This window comes from Petromyzon marinus, unplaced genomic scaffold (assembly GCF_048934315.1).
Source record: "Petromyzon marinus isolate PM22_M1 ecotype Great Lakes invasive population unplaced genomic scaffold, UKy_Petmar_22M1.pri1.0 PM_Scaffold_529, whole genome shotgun sequence".
Taxonomy (NCBI): domain Eukaryota; kingdom Metazoa; phylum Chordata; class Hyperoartia; order Petromyzontiformes; family Petromyzontidae; genus Petromyzon; species Petromyzon marinus.
Genome location: NW_027423534.1, coordinates 46,936 through 57,994, shown reverse-complemented (window position 1 = coordinate 57,994; position 11,059 = coordinate 46,936). Strand labels below are relative to the sequence as shown.

Below are 11,059 nucleotides of genomic sequence, written 5' to 3'. Positions count from 1 at the left end.
ACTTACTCACTCACTCACTCACCCACTCACTCACTCACCCACTCACTCACTCATCCACTCACTCACCCACCCACTCACTCACCCACCCACCCACCCACTCACTCACCCACCCACCCACTCACTCACTCACTCACCCACTCACTCACTCACTCACCCACCCACTCACTCACCCACTCACCCACTCACCCACCCACTCACCCACTCACTCACTCACCCACCCACCCACTCACTCACCCACTCACTCACTCAACCCACCCACTCACTCACCCACCCACTCACTCACCCACCCACCCCACTCACTCACCCACCCACCCACCCACCACCCCCAACCCCACCCCCACCCACCCACCCACCCCCCACCACCACTCCACCACCACCACCACCACCCCACTCACCCCACTCCCCCACCCACCACTCACTCAACCCCCCAACCACCCACCACCCCCCCAATCACCCCCCCACCATCACCACCACCACCCCCCCACCACCACCCACCACCCCCCACCACCCCCCCACCACCACCCCCACCCACCCACTCACCCACCCCCCCACTCACTCACCCACTCACTCATTCACTAAGCTATTCACTCACCCCCCCACCCACCCACCACCACCCCCCCACCCACCACCACCCCCCCCCCCCACCACCACCCACCACCCCCCCACCCCCCCACCACCACCACCCACCCACCACCCACCCCCACCACCCACCACCCACCCACCCACCCACCCACCACCCCCACCCACCCACCACCCACTCACTCACCCACTCACTCACCCACTCACTCACCCACCCACCCACTCACTCACCCACTCACTCACTAAGCGATTCACCCACCCCCCACTCACCCCACTCCCCCACCCACCACTCACTCAACCCCCCACCCACCCACCACCACCCCCCACCCCCCACCACCCCCCCACCACCCACCCACCACCCACCCACCACCCACCCACCACCCACTCACCACCCACCGGTATGCACAGCGTAGAAGTTGAATTTCTCTCTGCTCAGCTTCGCTCCTCAACATCGCCCCCAGACCCTCAGGGCTCGCCACTCCCAGCTACACACGCAACAAGTACCACCACAAGTACCACCACAAGTACCATCACAAGTACCACCACAAGTATCACTAGTACCACCACAAGTATCACTAGTACCACCACAAGTACCACCACAAGTATCACTAGTACCACCACAAGTATCACCACAAGTACCACTAGTACCACCACAAGTATCACTAGTACCACCACAAGTATCACCACAAGTATCACTAGTACCACCACAAGTATCACTAGTACCACCACAAGTACCACCACAAGTATCACTAGTACCACCACAAGTACCACCACTAGTACCACAAGTACCACCACAAGTACCACTAGTACCATCACAAGTATCACTAGTACCACTAGTACCATCACAAGTATCACTAGTACCACCACAAGTATCACTAGTACCACCACAAGTATCACTAGTACCACCACAAGTACCACTAGTATCACAAGTATCACTAGTACCACCACAAGTACCACTAGTACCACAAGTACCACTAGTACCACAAGTACCACAAGTATCACCACTAGTACCTCAGGGCTCGCCACTCCCAGCTACACACGCAACAAGTACCACAACAAGTACCACAAGTATCACCACAAGTACCACTACTAGTACCACAAGTACCACAAGTACCACCACAAGTATCACCACAAGTACCTCCACAAGTATCACTACAAGTACCACCACTAGTACCACCACAAGTACCACAAGTACCACCACTAGTACCACCACAAGTATCACCACTAGTACCACCACTAGTACCACCACAAGTATCACCACTAGTATCACCACAAGTATCACCACAAGTACCACCACTAGTACCACCACAAGTATCACTAGTACCACTACTAGTACCACAAGTACCACCACAAGTACCACCACAAGTATCACTAGTACCACAAGTACCACCACTAGTATCACAAGTATCACCACTAGTACCACCACTAGTACCACCACAAGTATCACTAGTACCACTACTAGTACCACAAGTACCACCACAAGTACCACCACAAGTATCACTAGTACCACAAGTACCACCACAAGTACCACAAGTACCACCACAAGTACCACAAGTACCACCACTAGTACCACCACTAGACCCTCAGGGCTCACCACTCCCAGCTACACACGCAACAAGTACCACCACAAGTACCATCACAAATACCACAAGTACCACCACAAGTACCACAAGTATCACCACAAGTACCACCACAAGTATCACCACAAGTACCACCACAAGTACCACTAGTTCCACCACAAGTACCACCACAAGTATCACTAGTACCACAAGTACCACCACAAGTACCACAAGTACCACCACAAGTACCACAAGTACCACCACTAGACCCTCAGGGCTCGCCACTCCCAGCTACACACGCAACAAGTACCACCACAAGTACCATCACAAATACCACAAGTACCACCACAAGTACCACAAGTATCACCACAAGTACCACCACAAGTATCACCACAAGTACCACCACAAGTACCACCACAAGTATCACTACTAGTACCACAAGTATCACTAGTACCACTAGTACCACAAGTATCACTAGTACCACAAGTATCACTAGTACCACCACTAGTACCACAAGTACCACCACAAGTATCACTACTAGTACCACAAGTATCACTAGTACCACTAGTACCACAAGTATCACTAGTACCACAAGTACCACAAGTATCACTACTAGTACCACTAGTACCACCACTAGTACCACCACAAGTATCACTACTAGTACCACAAGTATCACTAGTACCACAAGTACCACAAGTACCACCACAAGTACCACTACAAGTACCACCACAAGTATCACCACAAGTACCACCACAAGTATCATCACTAGTATCACTACTAGTACCACCACAAGTACCACCACAAGTATCATCACTAGTATCACTAGTATCACCACAAGTACCACAAGTACCACCACAAGTATCACCACAAGTACCACTGAGTGTGTAGCTGGGTAGCTGAGTAGCTGAGTAGCTGGGTAGCTGAGTAGCTGTGTAGCTGAGTAGCTGGGTAGCCGTGTAGCTGAGTAGCTGGGTAGCTGAGTAGCTGAGTAGCTGTGTAGCTGAGTAGCTGGGTAGCTGAGTAGCTGTGTAGCTGTGTAGCTGAGTAGCTGTGTAGCTGGGTAGCTGTGTAGCTGAGTAGCTGTGTAGCTGAGTAGCTGTGTAGCTGAGTAGCTGTGTAGCTGGGTAGCTGGGTAGCTGAGTAGCTGGGTAGCTGAGTAGCTGGGTAGCTGAGTAGCTGTGTAGCTGTGTAGCTGGGTAGCTGGGTAGCTGAGTAGCTGAGTAGCTGTGTAGCTGGGTAGCTGAGTAGCTGGGTAGCTGTGTAGCTGGGTAGCTGGGTAGCTGAGTAGCTGAGTAGCTGGGTAGCTGAGTAGCTGGGTAGCTGAGTAGCTGTGTAGCTGTGTAGCTGGGTAGCTGAGTAGCTGAGTAGCTGTGTAGCTGGGTAGCTGAGTAGCTGGGTAGCTGAGTAGCTGTGTAGCTGAGTAGCTGGGTAGTTGAGTAGCTGTGTAGCTGGGTAGCTGTGTAGCTGAGTAGCTGAGTAGCTGTGTAGCTGGGTAGCTGAGTAGCTGGGTAGCTGAGTAGCTGTGTAGCTGAGTAGCTGAGTAGCTGGGTAGCTGTGTAGCTGAGTAGCTGAGTAGCTGTGTAGCTGTGTAGCTGGGTAGCTGAGTAGCTGGGTAGCTGGGTAGCTGAGTAGCTGTGTAGCTGAGTAGCTGGGTAGCTGAGTGTGTAGCTGAGTAGCTGTGTAGCTGAGTAGCTGAGTAGCTGTGTAGCTGAGTAGCTGTGTAGCTGGGTAGCTGGGTAGCTGAGTAGCTGAGTAGCTGGGTAGCTGAGTAGCTGGGTAGCTGAGTAGCTGTGTAGCTGTGTAGCTGGGTAGCTGGGTAGCTGAGTAGCTGAGTAGCTGTGTAGCTGGGTAGCTGAGTAGCTGGGTAGCTGAGTAGCTGTGTAGCTGAGTAGCTGGGTAGTTGAGTAGCTGTGTAGCTGGGTAGCTGTGTAGCTGAGTAGCTGAGTAGCTGTGTAGCTGGGTAGCTGAGTAGCTGGGTAGCTGAGTAGCTGTGTAGCTGAGTAGCTGAGTAGCTGGGTAGCTGTGTAGCTGAGTAGCTGTGTAGCTGTGTAGCTGGGTAGCTGAGTAGCTGAGTAGCTGAGTAGCTGGGTAGCTGAGTAGCTGAGTAGCTGTGTAGCTGGGTAGCTGTGTAGCTGAGTAGCTGTGTAGCTGGGTAGCTGAGTAGCTGAGTAGCTGTGTAGCTGGGTAGCTGTGTAGCTGGGTAGCTGTGTAGCTGTGTAGCTGGGTAGCTGTGTAGCTGTGTAGCTGGGTAGCTGAGTAGCTGTGTAGCTGAGTAGCTGGGTAGCTGTGTAGCTGTGTAGCTGGGTAGCTGAGTAGCTGTGTAGCTGGGTAGCTGTGTAGCTGAGTAGCTGTGTAGCTGGGTAGCTGTGTAGCTGTGTAGCTGGGTAGCTGTGTAGCTGTGTAGCTGAGTGTGTAGCTGAGTAGCTGTGTAGCTGAGTAGCTGTGTAGCTGGGTAGCTGTGTAGCTGTGTAGCTGAGTGTGTAGCTGAGTAGCTGTGTAGCTGAGTAGCTGTGTAGCTGAGTAGCTGTGTAGCTGTGTAGCTGAGTGTGTAGCTGAGTAGCTGTGTAGCTGGGTAGCTGAGTGTGTAGGTGAGTAGCTGTGTAGCTGAGTAGCTGTGTAGCTGGGTAGCTGTGTAGCTGGGTAGCTGAGTAGCTGTGTAGCTGAGTAGCTGGGTAGCTGTGTAGCTGTGTAGCTGGGTAGCTGAGTAGCTGTGTAGCTGGGTAGCTGAGTAGCTGTGTAGCTGAGTAGCTGGGTAGCTGGGTAGCTGAGTAGCTGTGTAGCTGGGTAGCTGTGTAGCTGGGTAGCTGAGTGTGTAGGTGAGTAGCTGTGTAGCTGAGTAGCTGTGTAGCTGGGTAGCTGTGTAGCTGGGTAGCTGAGTAGCTGTGTAGCTGAGTAGCTGGGTAGCTGGGTAGCTGTGTAGCTGTGTAGCTGGGTAGCTGAGTAGCTGTGTAGCTGGGTAGCTGAGTAGCTGTGTAGCTGGGTAGCTGAGTAGCTGTGTAGCTGAGTAGCTGTGTAGCTGGGTAGCTGAGTGTGTAGGTGAGTAGCTGTGTAGCTGAGTAGCTGTGTAGCTGAGTAGCTGTGTAGCTGGGTAGCTGAGTAGCTGTGTAGCTGAGTAGCTGGGTAGCTGGGTAGCTGTGTAGCTGGGTAGCTGAGTAGCTGTGTAGCTGGGTAGCTGAGTAGCTGTGTAGCTGGGTAGCTGAGTAGCTGTGTAGCTGAGTAGCTGTGTAGCTGGGTAGCTGAGTGTGTAGGTGAGTAGCTGTGTAGCTGAGTAGCTGGGTAGCTGTGTAGCTGAGTAGCTAAGTAGCTGTGTAGCTGGGTAGCTGAGTAGCTGGGTAGCTGAGTAGCTGGGTAGCTGAGTAGCTGGGTAGCTGTGTAGCTGAGTAGCTGTGTAGTTGAGTAGCTGGGTAGCTGTGTAGCTGGGTAGCTGAGTAGCTAAGTAGCTGAGTAGCTGGGTAGCTGAGTAGCTGAGTGTGTAGCTGGGTAGCTGAGTGTGTAGCTGAGTAGCTGGGTAGCTGAGTGTGTAGCTGGGTAGCTGAGTGTGTAGCTGAGTAGCTGGGTAGCTGAGTAGCTGGGTAGCTGGGTAGCTGAGTGTGTAGCTGAGTAGCTGGGTAGCTGAGTAGCTGGGTAGCTGTGTAGCTGAGTAGCTGGGTAGCTGAGTGTGTAGCTGGGTAGCTGGGTAGCTGAGTGTGTAGGTGAGTAGCTGAGTGTGTAGCTGAGTGCGTAGCTGAGTGAGTGTGTAGCTGAGTGGGTAGCTGAGTGTGTAGCTGAGTGAGTATCTGAGTAGCTGTGTAGCTGAGTAGCTGGGTAGCTGAGTGTGTAGCTGGGTAGCTGAGTGTGTAGCTGAGTGGGTAGCTGAGTGAGTAGCTGAGTGTGTAGCTGAGTGTGTAGCTGATTGAGTGTGTAGCTGAGTGTGTAGCTGAGTGTGTAGCTGAGTGAGTGTGTAGCTGAGTGTGTAGCTGAGTGTGTAGCTGACTCACTGAGTGTGTAGCTGAGTGTGTAGCTGAGTGGGTAGCTGAGTGGGTAGCTGTGTAGCTGAGTGTGTAGCTGAGTGTGTAGCTGAGTGTGTAGCCGAGTGGGTAGCTGAGTGGGTAGCTGAGTGTGTAGCTGAGTGTGTAGCTGAGTGTGTAGCTGAATGGGTATCTGAGTGGGTAGCTGAGTGGGTAGCTGAGTGTGAAGCTGAGTGTGTAGCTGAGTGGGTAGCTGTGTAGCTGGGTAGCTGAGTGTGTAGCTGAGTGGGTAGCTGAGTGTGTAGCTGAGTGGGTAGCTGAGTGTGTAGCTGAGTGTGTAGCTGAGTGGGTAGCTGTGTAGCTGAGTGTGTAGCTGTGTGGGTAGCTGAGTGTGTAGCTGAGTAGCTGAGTGTGTAGCTGAGTGTGTAGCTGAGTGTGTAGCTGTGTAGCTGAGTGGGTAGCTGAGTGTGTAGCTGAGTAGCTGAGTGTGTAGCTGAGTGGGTAACTGAGTAGCTGAGTGTGTAGCTGAGTGGGTAGCTGAGTGGGTAGCTGAGTGGGTAGCTGAGTAGCTGTGTAGCTGAGTGTGTAGCTGAGTGTGTAGCTGAGTGTGTAGCTGAGTAGCTGAGTGTGTAGCTGAGTGGGTAGCTGAGTGTGTAGCTGAGTGGGTAGCTGAGTGTGTAGCTGAGTGGGTAGCTGAGTAGCTGAGTGTGTAGCTGAGTGTGTAGCTGAGTGTGTAGCTGATTAGCTGAGTGGGTAGCTGAGTGGGTAGCTGAGTGTGTAGCTGAGTGGGTAGCTGAGTGGGTATCTGAGTGTGTAGCTGAGTGTGTAGCTGAGTGGGTAGCTGAGTGTGTAGCTGAGTGTGTAGCTGAGTGGGTAGCTGACTCACTGAGTGTGTAGCTGAGTGTGTAGCTGAGTGTGTAGCTGAGTGGGTAGCTGAGTAGCTGAGTGGGTAGCTGAGTGGGTAGCTGAGTAGCTGGCTACCTGCTGTGCCAGCAGCTGCCTCCTGAGCTTCTGACGCTTCTTGATGTCACAAAGTCGCTTGTCCATGGGGAGACGCGGGGAGAGCTGAACACACTCAGACACACAGACAGACACAGACACATAGACACAGACACATAGACACACAGACAGACACAGAGAGACATAGACACAGACACACACAGACACAGAGAGAGAGACACAGAGAGACAGACACAGAGAGAGACACAGAGAGAGACACAGAGAGAGACACAGAGACAGAGAGAGAGACACAGAGACAGAGAGAGAGACACAGAGAGACAGACACACAGAGACACAGAGAGACAGATACAGAGACACAGACACACACAGACACAGAGAGACAGAGAGAGAGACAGAGAGACAGAGACACAGAGAGAGACAGAGACACAGAGACAGACACAGAGACACAGACAGAGAGAGACACAGACAGACATTAGTGAATGATGGTTAGTGATGGTTAATGATGGTTGTTAATGATGGTTAGTGATGGTTAGTGATGATGGTTAGTGATGGTTAGTGATGGTTACTGATGGTTAGTGGTGGTTAGTGATGGTTAGTGATGGTTAGTGTTGGTTAGTGATGGTTAGTGTTGGTTAGTGATGGTTAGTGATGGTTAGTGATGGTTAGTGATGATGGTTAGTGATGGTGATGGTTAGTGATGGTTAGTGATGGTTAGTGATGGTTAGTGGTGGTTAGTGATGGTTAGTGATGGTTAGTGATGGTGATGGTTAGTGATGGTTAGTGATGGTTAGTGATGGTGATGGTGATGGTTAGTGATGGTTAGTGATGGTGTTGGTTAGTGATGGTTAGTGATGGTGATGGTTAGTGATGGTTAGTGATGGTTAGTGATGATGGTTAGTGATGGTTAGTGATGGTTAGTGATGGTTAGTGATGATGGTTAATGATGGTTAGTGATGGTTAGTGATGGTTACTGATGGTTAGTGGTGGTTAGTGATGGTTAGTGATGGTTAGTGTTGGTTAGTGATGGTTAGTGTTGGTTAGTGATGGTTAGTGATGATGGTTAGTGATGGTGATGGTTAGTGATGGTTAGTGATGGTTAGTGGTGGTTAGTGATGGTTAGTGATGGTTAGTGATGGTGATGGTTAGTGATGGTTAGTGATGGTGATGGTGATGGTTAGTGATGGTTAGTGATGGTTAGTGATGGTGTTGGTTAGTGATGGTTAGTGATGGTTAGTGATGGTGTTGGTTAGTGATGGTTAGTGATGGTTAGTGATGGTTAGTGATTGTTAGTGATGGTTGATGATGGTTGATGATGGTTAGTGATGGTTGATGATGGTTAGTGATGGTTAGTGATGGTTAGTGATGGTGATGGTTAGTGATGGTTAGTGATGGTTAGTGATGATGGTTAATGATGGTTAGTGATGGTTAGTGATGGTTGATGATGGTTAGTGATGGTTAGTGATGGTTAGTGATGGTGATGGTGATGGTTAGTGATGGTTAGTGATGGTTAGTGATGATGGTTAGTGATGATGGTTAGTGATGATGGTTAGTGATGATGGTTAGTGATGGTTAATGATGGTTAGTGATGGTTAGTGATGGTTAGTGATTGTTAGTGATGGTTAGTGATGGTTAATGATGGTTAGTGATGGTTAGTGATGGTTAGTGATTGTTAGTGATGGTTAGTGATGGTTAGTGGTGGTTAGTGATGGTTAGTGATTGTTAGTGATGGTTAGTGATGGTTAGTGATGATGATGGTGATGGTTAGTGATGGTTAGTGATGGTTAGTGTTGGTTAGTGATGGTTAATGATGGTTAGTGATGGTTAGTGATTGTTAGTGATGGTTAGTGATGGTTAGTGTTGGTTAGTGATGGTGATGGTTAGTGATGGTTAGTGATGGTTAGTGATGGTGATGGTTAGTGATGGTTAGTGATGGTTAGTGATAGTTAGTGATGGTTAGTGATGGTTAGTGATAGTTAGTGATAGTTAGTGATGGTTAGTGATGGTTAGTGATGGTGATGGTTAGTGATGGTTAGTGATGGTTAGTGATGGATAGTGATGGTGATTGTTAGTGATGGTTAGTGATGGTTAGTGATGATGGTTAGTGATGGTTAGTGATGGTTAGTGATTGTTAGTGTTGGTTAGTGATGGTGATGGTTAATGATGGTTAGTGATGGTTAGTGATGGTTAGTGATGATAGTGATGGTTAGTGATGGTTAGTGATGGTGATGGTTAGTGATGGTGATGGTTAGTGATGGTTAGTGATGGTTAGTGATTGTTAGTGATTGTTAGTGATGGTTAGTGATGGTTAGTGATGTGGTTAGTGATGGTTAGTGATGGTTAGTGATGGTTAATGATGGTTAGTGATGGTGATGGTTAGTGATGGTTAGTGATGGTGATTGTTAGTGATTGTTAGTGATGGTTAGTGATGGTTAGTGATGGTGGTTAGTGATGGTTAGTGATGGTTAGTGGTGGTTAGTGATGGTTAGTGATGGTTAGTGATGGTGATGGTTAGTGATGGTTAGTGATGGTTAGTGATGGTTAGTGATGGTTAGTTATGGTTAGTGATGGTTAGTGATGGTGTTGGTTAGTGATGGTTAGTGATGGTTAGTGATGGTGATGGTTAGTGATGGTTAGTGATAGTTAGTGATGGTTAGTGATGGTTAGTGATGATGGTTAATGATGGTTAGTGATGGTTAGTGATGGTTAGTGATGGTGATGGTTAGTGATGGTTAGTGATGGTTAGTGATGATGGTTAGTGATGGTGATGGTTAGTGATGGTTAGTGATGGTTAGTGATGATGGTTAGTGATGGTTAGTGATGGTGATGGTTAGTGATGGTTAGTGATTGTTAGTGATGGTTAGTGATGGTTAGTGATGTGGTTAGTGATGGTTAGTGATGGTTAGTGATTGTTAGTGATGGTGGTTAGTGATGGTTAGTGATGGTTAGTGATAGTTAATGATAGTTAATGATGGCGACTGATGGTGAATGATGTTGAATGAAATGCTGAGGAGAATTTAAAAGAGTTCGCTCACGAAGTCAAGTTGACGTTGCTGGTGAACGTTGATCGTTGATGTCGTTGATGTTTGTTGTTGTTATTTGATGTTTGTTGATGTTATTTGATGTTATTTGTTGTTGTTGATTCGCGAAATCCGCGCTGAGGAGGCGCTTGGCGGGAATCCGAGACGAACGGGATGGATATCGCGGCCTTCTAACGCTTCCGGAAGATCGGGTCGCGTTTTAGCGACGCCGCTACTGAAGTTTTTAACCCTAGCCTGCCGTCTTCCGGAAGATGCATTCCGCTTCCGGAAGATCGGGTCAGGTTTTATTTACGCCGCTTCTGAAATTTAACCCTAGCCTGCCGTCTTCCGGAAGATGAATTCCGCTTCCGGAAAATCTGTTCGTGTTTTAGCGACGCTGCTTCTGAAGTTTAACGTAGCCTGCCGTCTTCCGGAAGATGTATTCCGCTTCCGGAAGAAGAGAACTCACCATGTTATATTGACGGTCTTCCGGAAAGTGAGAGAGTTGTTGTTTTATTGGTCTTCCGGAAGCCGCATTCGCTTCTTCTTCCGGAAGTTTGTTAAATGAGTTACGTCACCGCTGCTAACGTCATCACGAACACTAACAACATCAACATCATCACCACCACCACCACCATCATCACCATCATCATCACCACCATCACCATCATCACCACCATCACCACCATCATCACCATCACCACCATCATCACCATCACCACCACCATCATCACCACCATCACCATCATCACCATCACCACCATCACCATCATCACCATCACCACCATCATCACCACCATCACCACCACCATCACCATCATCACCACCACCATCATCACCACCATCACCATCATCACCACCATCACCACCACCATCACCACCATCACCACCATCACCATCATCACCATCACCACCACCATCACCACCATCACCACCATCACCACCATCACCACCATCATCACCATCACCACCACCATCACCACCATCATCACCATCA

The 11,059-nt window shown here is 49.4% G+C and overlaps 1 non-coding gene across 1 annotated transcript; it reads right to left on the bottom strand.

Moving 5' to 3' along the window:
- Positions 1 to 976: 976 nt before the first annotated feature.
- Positions 977 to 10,287, bottom strand: LOC116937948 (methyltransferase 14, N6-adenosine-methyltransferase non-catalytic subunit). The gene is made up of 3 exons (XR_012940770.1): positions 10,078 to 10,287; positions 7,067 to 7,150; positions 977 to 1,064 (listed from the first exon to the last, which is right to left on the bottom strand). It is a non-coding gene; the product is annotated as a methyltransferase 14, N6-adenosine-methyltransferase non-catalytic subunit (transcript).
- Between the last annotated feature and the right edge of the window lie 772 nt (positions 10,288 to 11,059).